Source organism: Littorina saxatilis, linkage group LG8, assembly GCF_037325665.1.
Source record: "Littorina saxatilis isolate snail1 linkage group LG8, US_GU_Lsax_2.0, whole genome shotgun sequence".
Taxonomy (NCBI): domain Eukaryota; kingdom Metazoa; phylum Mollusca; class Gastropoda; order Littorinimorpha; family Littorinidae; genus Littorina; species Littorina saxatilis.
Genome location: NC_090252.1, coordinates 62,675,025 through 62,684,877, shown reverse-complemented (window position 1 = coordinate 62,684,877; position 9,853 = coordinate 62,675,025). Strand labels below are relative to the sequence as shown.

General features: G+C 45.6%; 1 protein-coding gene across 2 annotated transcripts in view; it reads left to right on the top strand.

Moving 5' to 3' along the window:
• The first annotated feature begins 3,187 nt into the window (after positions 1-3,187).
• Positions 3,188-9,853, top strand: part of LOC138974101 (uncharacterized) — a 28,557-nt gene continuing 21,891 nt past the window's right edge. Inside the window, exon 1 of one of the 2 annotated variants that reach the window (XM_070346790.1) lies at positions 3,188-3,866. The gene's annotated coding sequence lies outside the window, so the exon portion shown is untranslated. Of the gene's footprint in view, positions 3,867-4,366; positions 4,387-9,853 lie in introns of those variants that run through there. The other variant, XM_070346791.1, reaches the window with a different exon arrangement.

Below are 9,853 nucleotides of genomic sequence, written 5' to 3'. Positions count from 1 at the left end.
CTCTTTTGGTCTTTTTTTTTGTTCATTGACCTCTGTATTTAACGTTGGACATTCAAGTTCTTTACACTTCTTTTAGTTTCATCAATTCTTCCATATCGTCGCTGTAACTTACAAACATCGTGTCTCAATGTTTTGAGGTTACGGAACTAAAACAATAGTTTTTTGCCCATGTGGTGAGAAAAGCTCGAATCTCCAGCTGCTTTTTAAAGTCAGAAATTGATGTAACAGATGTAGAAGTTATTAGCATTTGTGGTTTGTTTGTTTGTTTGTTGTTGTTGTTGGTTTTTTTTGGGGGGAGGGGGTACTCTGTATAATTTGTTATGAATAGTACGGATGTTCTGCTGATTCTCACGACCATGACTCACGACTCGCTGACCTCCCATGGTTTTTGAATTGATTTCTATGTGTCGGGATCTCTGGTGTGGGAAAGTAGTTTCGTGGGGGTGGGGGGTGGGGGGGGGGTGTGGTTCGCTGATCCCTGAATACACCTTTTTACATTGATCCATTTTAGGACCATTTTCCCGCGGTTTTGGGTGCAAGCCACATAACCACATTTTCTGTAAAAAAAAAAAAAATAATTCGTACAAATTCGTCTGCTTAAGTTGAATCTTAACAAAAACGCTTTATTATTTAGCAACTTAACAGACACCCTGGCTGAACGCCGCTATGACAAATACAACGCTGACAGGTAAAGACCATACAATAGTGAATGTTCATTGCTGTTGTATCTCAGTCTCTTAGGGTGCCAGGCCAATGTTACACTGGAACCTCCCCCCCCTCCCCCCACCCCTACCCGAATGAGTGCTACCCCGACTGCTTCCCCCTCGATGAGCAATTTCCCCCACCGTACATTTGCCCCCAAGTCTCTTGGGTCGTTTGTTACATATCTAAATGAGTGGGGTTTGTTCTCCATAATGCTTCCTGGTTAAAACACTCACACTCACGTCTGTATCTGGGGCGAAGCGTGTGTTGGGTGGGTGGGGGGGGGGGGGTGGGCAGTTGGCCTACCGTAGTGCAGTTCTACCGTGGGGGGGGGGGGGGGTGGAGGGGGGGGATTAACCTACTACTCTTTGAGATCAGTGCTTGTTGCAGCGTTGAGCAACACGGTATTTGTCAGTTGGCATTCAACAGAAACAGACTGCTAACGTCCCCAAATTCAGAATCAAATAACAAGATTTGTAGGTCATTGGTTAACGTCTCTGTCTCTCGCTCCCTCTGTCTTTCCCTCCCTCCGTCTCTCCCTCGTTCTTTTCCCCGACTTCCATCCTTGTTGGTGAAGACAATGACCCATGACCTGTCACGTTGGTGAAGACAATGAGCCATGAGCTGTGAATGTTGATACACGATAACCTCTTGTTTCAAGATGTCAAGCTCCATAAACCTGCTCCACTTTTCTTTTCACGTGTGTTACTCTTGTCCAATTACTCGTACTTTGTATCTGAATTCTAAATGTATTTATTGAAAGAAACATTCTCCACCTAAGCATATTCGCAGTTTGACAATTCCCATAGACAACACTTTTTCTAATGACATGTTGGCAGGAATGTGCTACCATACCACATGGCCCACCTCGGTGTCATTTAATGAGCTATGCACCCCGGGTACACAGAGTGTGTCACGTGGTCGCTGTCGTTATATTGTGTCAACACCACGCATACAAGAAGACTTGGAATAATTCGACCAGGAAGTTTTTACCTGCGACGTTGGTCCACATCTTGTGTTCGTTCTGTTGCATTCCGTCATAGCACTGTACAACGATTTGTTCTCAGTATCTCTGTATTACAACTTGCTTCATTTCTGTTTTGATCAGTATAGGACGTTCGTTTTGCAATCAAGACATAAACGGAAGTGCCATATAGTGAACCACCGAGTTTGGAGTCTGTGACCGACAGTACTGTGTTAGCCTACTTTACGTCAAAGAAATGATTTCAGGTTCAGGGGTCATAGGATCATACGTTTGTCACGTGTCTTGGTGTGTGGTGTGTTGGGCTGAGGACTGTGAACTGTAGCGTTACAACTACACAACACAGTGCTGTAACAAGATCAGTGTAACACGTGTTGTTGTGTTGGGCTGAGGACTGTGAACTGTAGCGTTACAACTACACAGCACAGTGCTGTAAAAAGATCAGTGTAACACGTGTTGATGTGTTGGGTTGAGGACTGTGAACTGTAGCGTTACAACTACACAGCACAGTGCTGTACAAAGATCAGTGTAACACGTGTTGTTGTGTTGGGTTGAGGACTGTGAACTGTAGCGTTACAACTACACAGCACAGTGCTGTACAAAGATCAGTGTAACACGTGTTGATGTGTTGGGTTGAGGACTGTGAACTGTAGCGTTACAACTACACAGCACAGTGCTGTAAAAAGATCAGTGTAACACGTGTTGTTGTGTTGGGTTGAGGACTGTGAACTGTAGCGTTACAACTACACAGCACAGTGCTGTAAAAAGATCAGTGTAACACGTGTTGTTGTGTTGGGTTGAGGACTGTGAACTGTAGCGTTACAACTACACAGCACAGTGCTGTACAAAGATCAGTGTAACACGTGTTGTGTTGGGTTAAGGACTGTGAACTGTAGCGTTACAACTACACAGCAAAGTGCTGTCAAAAGATCAGTGTAACACGTGTTGTGTTGGGTTGAGGACTGTGAACTGTAGCGTTACAACTACACAACACAGTGCTGTAACAAGATCAGTGTAACACGTGTTGATGTGTTGAGTTGAGGACTGTGAACTGTAGCGTTACAACTACACAACACAGTGAGATCAGTGTAACACGTGTTGTTGTGTTGGGTTGAGGACTGTGAACGGTAGCGTTACAACTACACAGCACAGTGCTGTAAAAAGATCAGTGTAACACGTGTTGATGTGTTGGGCTGAGGACTGTGAACTGTAGCGTTACAACTACACAGCACAGTGCTGTAAAAAGATCAGTGTAACACGTGTTGTTGTGTTGGGTTGAGGACTGTGAACTGTAGCGTTACAACTACACAGCACAGTGCTGTACAAAGATCAGTGTAACACGTGTTGTTGTGTAGGGTTGAGGACTGTGAACTGTAGCGTTACAACTACACAGCACAGTGCTGTACAAAGATCAGTGTAACACGTGTTGATGTGTTGGGCTGAGGACTCAGTGTGAACTGTAGCGTTACTACTACTCAGCACAGTGCTGTAACAAGATCAGTGTAACACGTGTTGTTGTGTTGGGTTGAGGACTGTGAACTGTAGCGTTACAACTACACAACACAGTACGTTCTGTAAAAAGATCAGTGTAACACGTGTTGATGTGTTGATTTGAGGAGTGTGAACTGTAGCGTTACAACTACACAACACAGTACGTTCTGTAAAAAGATCAGTGTAACACGTGTTGATGTGTTGATTTGAGGACTGTGAACTGTAGCGTTACAACTACACAACACAGTACGTTCTGTAAAAAGATCAGTGTAACACGTGTTGATGTGTTGATTTGAGGACTGTGAACTGTAGCGTTACAACTACACAACACAGTACGTTCTGTAAAAAGATCAGTGTAACACGTGTTGATGTGTTGATTTGAGGACTGTGAACTGTAGCGTTACAACTACACAACACAGTACGTTCTGTAAAAAGATCAGTGTAACACGTGTTGATGTGTTGATTTGAGGACTGTGAACTGTAGCGTTACAACTACACAACACAGTACGTTCTGTAAAAAGATCAGTGTAACACGTGTTGATGTGTTGATTTGAGGACTGTGAACTGTAGCGTTACACTGGCAAAACACAGCACAGTGCACTGAGACAAACGGCTTGCCACTCAGTGTTGTGTCTCACAATCTTTCTGTTGGACTGAACATCATCTCGAGAACTGTGTCTGAACACCACCGGTAAGTCTGTTCTGTCATTTATACAACAATAACATCATCTCGAGAACTGTGTCTGAACACCACCGGTAAGTCTGTTCTGTCATTTATACAACAATAACATCATCTCGAGAACTGTGTCTGAACACCACCGGTAAGTCTGTTCTGTCATTTATACAACAATAACATCATCTCGAGAGCTGTGTCTGAACACCACCGGTAGGTCTGTTCTGTCATTTATACAACAATAACATCATCTCGAGAACTGTGTCTGAACATCACCGGTAAGTCTGTTCTGTCATTTATACAACAATAACATCATCTCGAGAGCTGTGTCTGAACACCACCGGTAAGTCTGTTCTGTCATTTATACAACAATAACATCATCTCGAGAGCTGTGTCTGAACACCACCGGTAAGTCTGTTCTGTCATTTATACAACAATAACATCATCTCGAGAACTGTGTCTGAACACCACCGGTAAGTCTGTTCTGTCATTTATACAACAATAACATCATCTCGAGAACTGTGTCTGAACACCACCGGTAAGTCTGTTCTGTCATTTATACAACAATAACATCAAACGCAATCGCCCACAAGAAAGATCGTGCAAAAGCCCACACAAATTTGTTTCTACAAAATAAGGCCTTTTTGGAAGAGCAAATCCCTTTTCTTGAAATTAATACCTTATTCTAAGAAATAAGGCCGTATTTATGAGACCTTTAACTTTTTAGAAATATGATATGATTTTGAGGGAAAAAAAGGCCTTACTTTCAATGCCTTTTTGTGATTTTTAATCCTTTGTGGCAGCACATTGCTGCTGGTTCTCTTATATCATACCCTCCCTACACACATCATACCCTCCCTACACACATCATACCCTCCCTACACACATCATACCCTCTCTACACACATCATACCCTCCCTACACACATCATACCCTCCCTACACACATCATACCCTCCCTATACACATCATACCCTCCCTACACACATCATACCCTCCCTATACACATCATACCCTCCCTACACACATCATACCCTCCCTACACACATCATACTCTCCCTACACACATCATACCCTCCCTACACACATCATACACTCCCTACACACATCATACTCTCCCTACACACATCATACACTCCCTACACACATTATACCCTCCCTACACAGATCAGATACCCTCCCTACACACTAATTCTATTGTTGCTATAATTGCGCGCTGCCTCAACTGGTCATGTGAACAGTCAAGCTACAGGCATTTCAACCTGCAGATACCAGACCTACATAATGAGTTCTCCCTTCCAGGGGAATTCCCACCGCACTTACCCTTCTTGCGAGGGTGGAGGGGGGAGAAGGGAGGGAGGGAGGGGAGAAAGGGACTGTCCCAATTGTGTTGCTACCACAGTGCAGTCTGGGGCATACCCGGTTTGATAGTCTGAACAGTGCAGTCTGGGGCATACCCGGTTTGATAGTCTGAACAGTGCAGTCTGGGGCATACACGATGTGATAGTCTGAACAGTGCAGTCTGGGGCATACACGGTGTGATAGTCTGAACAGTGCAGTCTGGGGCATACACGGTGTGATAGTCTGAACAGTGCAGTCTGGGGCATACGAGATGTGATAGTCTGAACAGTGCAGTCTGGGGCATACACGGTTTGATAGTCTGAACAGTGCAGTCTGGGGCATACACGGTTTGATAGTCTAAACAGTGCAGTCTGGGGCATACACGATGTGATAGTCTGAACAGTGCAGTCTGGGGCATACACGATGTGATAGTCTGAACAGTGCAGTCTGGGGCATACACGGTGTGATAGTCTGAACAGTGCAGTCTGGGGCATACACGGTGTGATAGTCTGAACAGTGCAGTCTGGGGCATACACGGTTTGATAGTCTGAACAGTGCAGTCTGGGGCATACACGATTTGATAGTCTGAACAGTGCAGTCTGGGGCATACACGATGTGATAGTCTGAACAGTGCAGTCTGGGGCATACGCGATGTGATAGTCTGAACAGTGCAGTCTGGGGCATACACGATGTGATAGTCTGAACAGTGCAGTCTGGGGCATACACGATGTGATAGTCTAAACAGTGCAGTCTGGGACATACACGGTTTGATAGTCTGAACAGTACAGTCTGGGGCATACACGATGTGATAGTCTGAACAGTGCAGTCTGGGGCATACACAATGTGATAGTCTGAACAGTACAGTCTGGGGCATACACGGTTTGATAGTCTGAACAGTGCAGTCTGGGGCATACACGATGTGATAGTCTAAACAGTGCAGTCTGGGGCATACACGATGTGATAGTCTGAACAGTGCAGTCTGGGGCATACACGATGTGATAGTCTGAACAGTGCAGTCTGGGGCATACACGGTTTGATAGTCTGAACAGTGCAGTCTGGGGCATACACGGTTTGATAGTCTGAACAGTGCAGTCTGGGGCATACACGATTTGATAGTCTGAACAGTGCAGTCTGGGAAATACACGATGTGATAGTCTGAACAGTGCAGTCTGGGGCATACACGGTTTGATAGTCTGAACAGTGCAGTCTGGGGCATACACGGTTTGATAGTCTGAACAGTGCAGTCTGGGGCATACACGGTTTGATAGTCTAAACAGTGCAGTCTGGGGTATACACGGTGTGATAGTCTGAACAGTGCAGTCTGGGGCATACACGGTTTGATAGTCTGAACAGTGCAGTCTGGGGCATACACGATTTGATAGTCTGAACAGTGCAGGCTGGGGCATACACGATTTGATAGTCTGAACAGTGCAGTCTGGGGCATACACGGTGTGATAGTCTGAACAGTGCAGTCTGGGGTATACACGGTTTGATAGTCCAAACAGTGCAGTCTGGGGCATACACGATGTGATAGTCTAAACAGTGCAGTCTGGGGCATACACGGTTTGATAGTCTAAACAGTGCAGTCTGGGGCATACACGATGTGATAGTCTAAACAGTGCAGTCTGGGGCATACACAATGTGATAGTCTGAACAGTGCAGTCTGGGGCATACACGGGTTGATAGTCTGAACAGTGCAGTCTGGGGCATACACGGTTTGATAGTCTGAACAGTGCAGTCTGGGGCATACACGATGTGATAGTCTAAACAGTGCAGTCTGGGGCATACACGGTTTGATAGTCTGAACACTGCAGTCTTGGGCATACACGATGTGATAGTCTGAACAGTGCAGTCTGGGGCATACACGATGTGATAGTCTGAACAGTGCAGTCTGGGGCATACACGGTTTGATAGTCTGAACATTGCAGTCTGGGGCATACACGATGTGATAGTCTGAACAGTGCAGTCTGGGGCATACACGGTTTGATAGTCTGAACAGTGCAGTCTGGGGCATACAAGATGTGATAGTCTAAACAGTGCAGTCTGGGACATACACGGTTTGATAGTCTGAACATTGCAGTCTGGGGCATGCACGGTGTGATAGTCTGAACAGTGCAGTCTGGGGCATACACGATGTGATAGTCTGAGCAGTGCAGTCTGGGGCATACACGATGTGATAGTCTGAACAGTGCAGTCTGGGGCACACACGGTTTGATAGTCTGAACAGTGCAGTCTGGGGCATACACGATGTGATAGTCTGAACAGTGCAGTCTGGGGCATACACGATGTGATAGTCTGAACAGTGCAGTCTGGGGCATACATGATGTGATAGTCTAAACAGTGCAGTCTGGGGCATACACGGTTTGATAGTCTGAACAGTGCAGTCTGGGGCATACACGATGTGATAGTCTGAACAGTGCAGTCTGGGGCATACACGATGTGATAGTCTGAACAGTGCAGTCTGGGGCACACACGGTTTGATAGTCTGAACAGTGCAGTCTGGGGCATACACGGGTTGATAGTCTAAACAGTGCAGTCTGGGGCACACACGGGTTGATAGTCTGAACAGTGCAGTCTGGGGCACACACGGTTTGATAGTCTGAACAGTGCAGTCTGGGGCATACACGATGTGATAGTCTGAACAGTGCAGTCTGGGGCATACACGATGTGATAGTCTGAACAGTGCAGTCTGGGGCATACACGATGTGATAGTCTGAACAGTGCAGTCTGGGGTATACACGATGTGATAGTCTGAACAGTGCAGTCTGGGGCATACACGGTGTGATAGTCTGAACAGTGCAGTCTGGGGCATACACGGTTTGATAGTCTGAACAGTGCAGTCTGGGGCATACACGATGTGATAGTCTAAACATTGCAGTCTGGGGCATACACGGTTTGATAGTCTGAACAGTGCAGTCTGGGGCATACACGATGTGATAGTCTGAACAGTGCAGTCTGGGGCATACACGGTTTGATAGTCTGAACAGTGCAGTCTGGGGCATACACGATGTGATAGTCTGAACAGTGCAGTCTGGGGCATACACGATGTGATAGTCTGAACAGTGCAGTCTGGGGTATACACGATGTGATAGTCTGAACAGTGCAGTCTGGGGCATACACGGTGTGATAGTCTGAACAGTGCAGTCTGGGGCATACACGGTTTGATAGTCTGAACAGTGCAGTCTGGGGCATACACGATGTGATAGTCTAAACAGTGCAGTCTGGGGCATACACGATGTGATAGTCTGAACAGTGCAGTCTGGGGCATACACGATGTGATAGTCTGAACAGTGCAGTCTGGGGCATACACGGTTTGATAGTCTGAACAGTGCATGCGAAACATAACATATACAGGAAATGACGGGGTAAGGTCGGGCGACCACGGTCTCATTTACTGTGTTTATATATATCCAATAGACCTTTCCGGTATCTGAGCAGCTCTCGCGAGACACGGTCTTTGTTATGCTTTGAACATCGCGAGAACTTCGAACCTTGGCTTGTGCAGCTCGCACGAGATCGCTGTACCGCATGCTCTGTTGTTTGCGAGATATTACGAGAGCTTGGAATACCGATAGGGTCTATTCAAACAGCCAACTTTTTATAAATCGTAATCCTTGTAAAATAAAGTTTAGTTTAATTCTGTTCTCTCTCTCTCTCTCTGTCACTCCTTCTCTCTCTCTCTCTCTCTCTCTCTCTCTCTCTCTCTCTCTCTCTCTCTCTCTCTCTCTCTCTCTCTCTCTCTCTCTCTCTCTCTCTCTCTCTCTCTCTCTATATATATATATATATATATATATATATATATATATATATCTCTCTCTCTCCTTTTTTCTCTCCCTCCTTCTCTCTATCTCTGTCTCTGTCTCTGTCACAGTCTCTCTATGTGTCTGTCTCTCTCTCAGCTGCAACCACTTGGGAAGAAATCAGTGGGAAAATATATTCCCTTCACTACTACTTTACATTTCAACAACATTGCTTTTGCAACAAGATGAATACGATCTTCAAGCCATTGTTAAATCCATACATGTAAAAGAACCCGCCAAACGTCAGTGTGATACCTGTTTGGCGGCTGTCCAAATACAACCCCAAACAGTCTCAACAGTGGAGTGTGCCAACGGGTTAACGCGTTCTTAAGTAAATACAAACTGACTGCATGCTAGCAATCAAACACGTTCATGTTTACTCAGGAGAAAAAAACACCAATCACTGTATGATAATGTTCCAAGGTCGCTTTCACAACACGTGGCAGTGTTTAAATAAATGTGTGTATTTGAACCAGCAACTATAATTCTTATTTACAGCATGGGTTTGATTTCCAGAATGTAATGTTCACGTTGCGCAACCCAGGTGTGGACCTGTTCAGGGGTAACCAGCCACCTGCATGTGTGACAGAGTGACCGAGGTCATTTACGTGCCACCACAGTGGCACGGGTTGGGACATGGATACCATCTCTGAGTGTGCACATATTATCGGCCCGTGTGCGTCCTGGTCTGGATTCGAACCCGTAGTCAGGGATCGACTCGTGGCAAGGAAACACAACAATACTTTACTCTCTCTCAAAGTGACAGGCATGCATTTTCATATCGACACAGACTTTCTATACGTGTCGTTTGGCTTTCTGCCCGGTGTTTTCGGTGTCACAGTTGCTAGTGTTGTTGTCACACTGT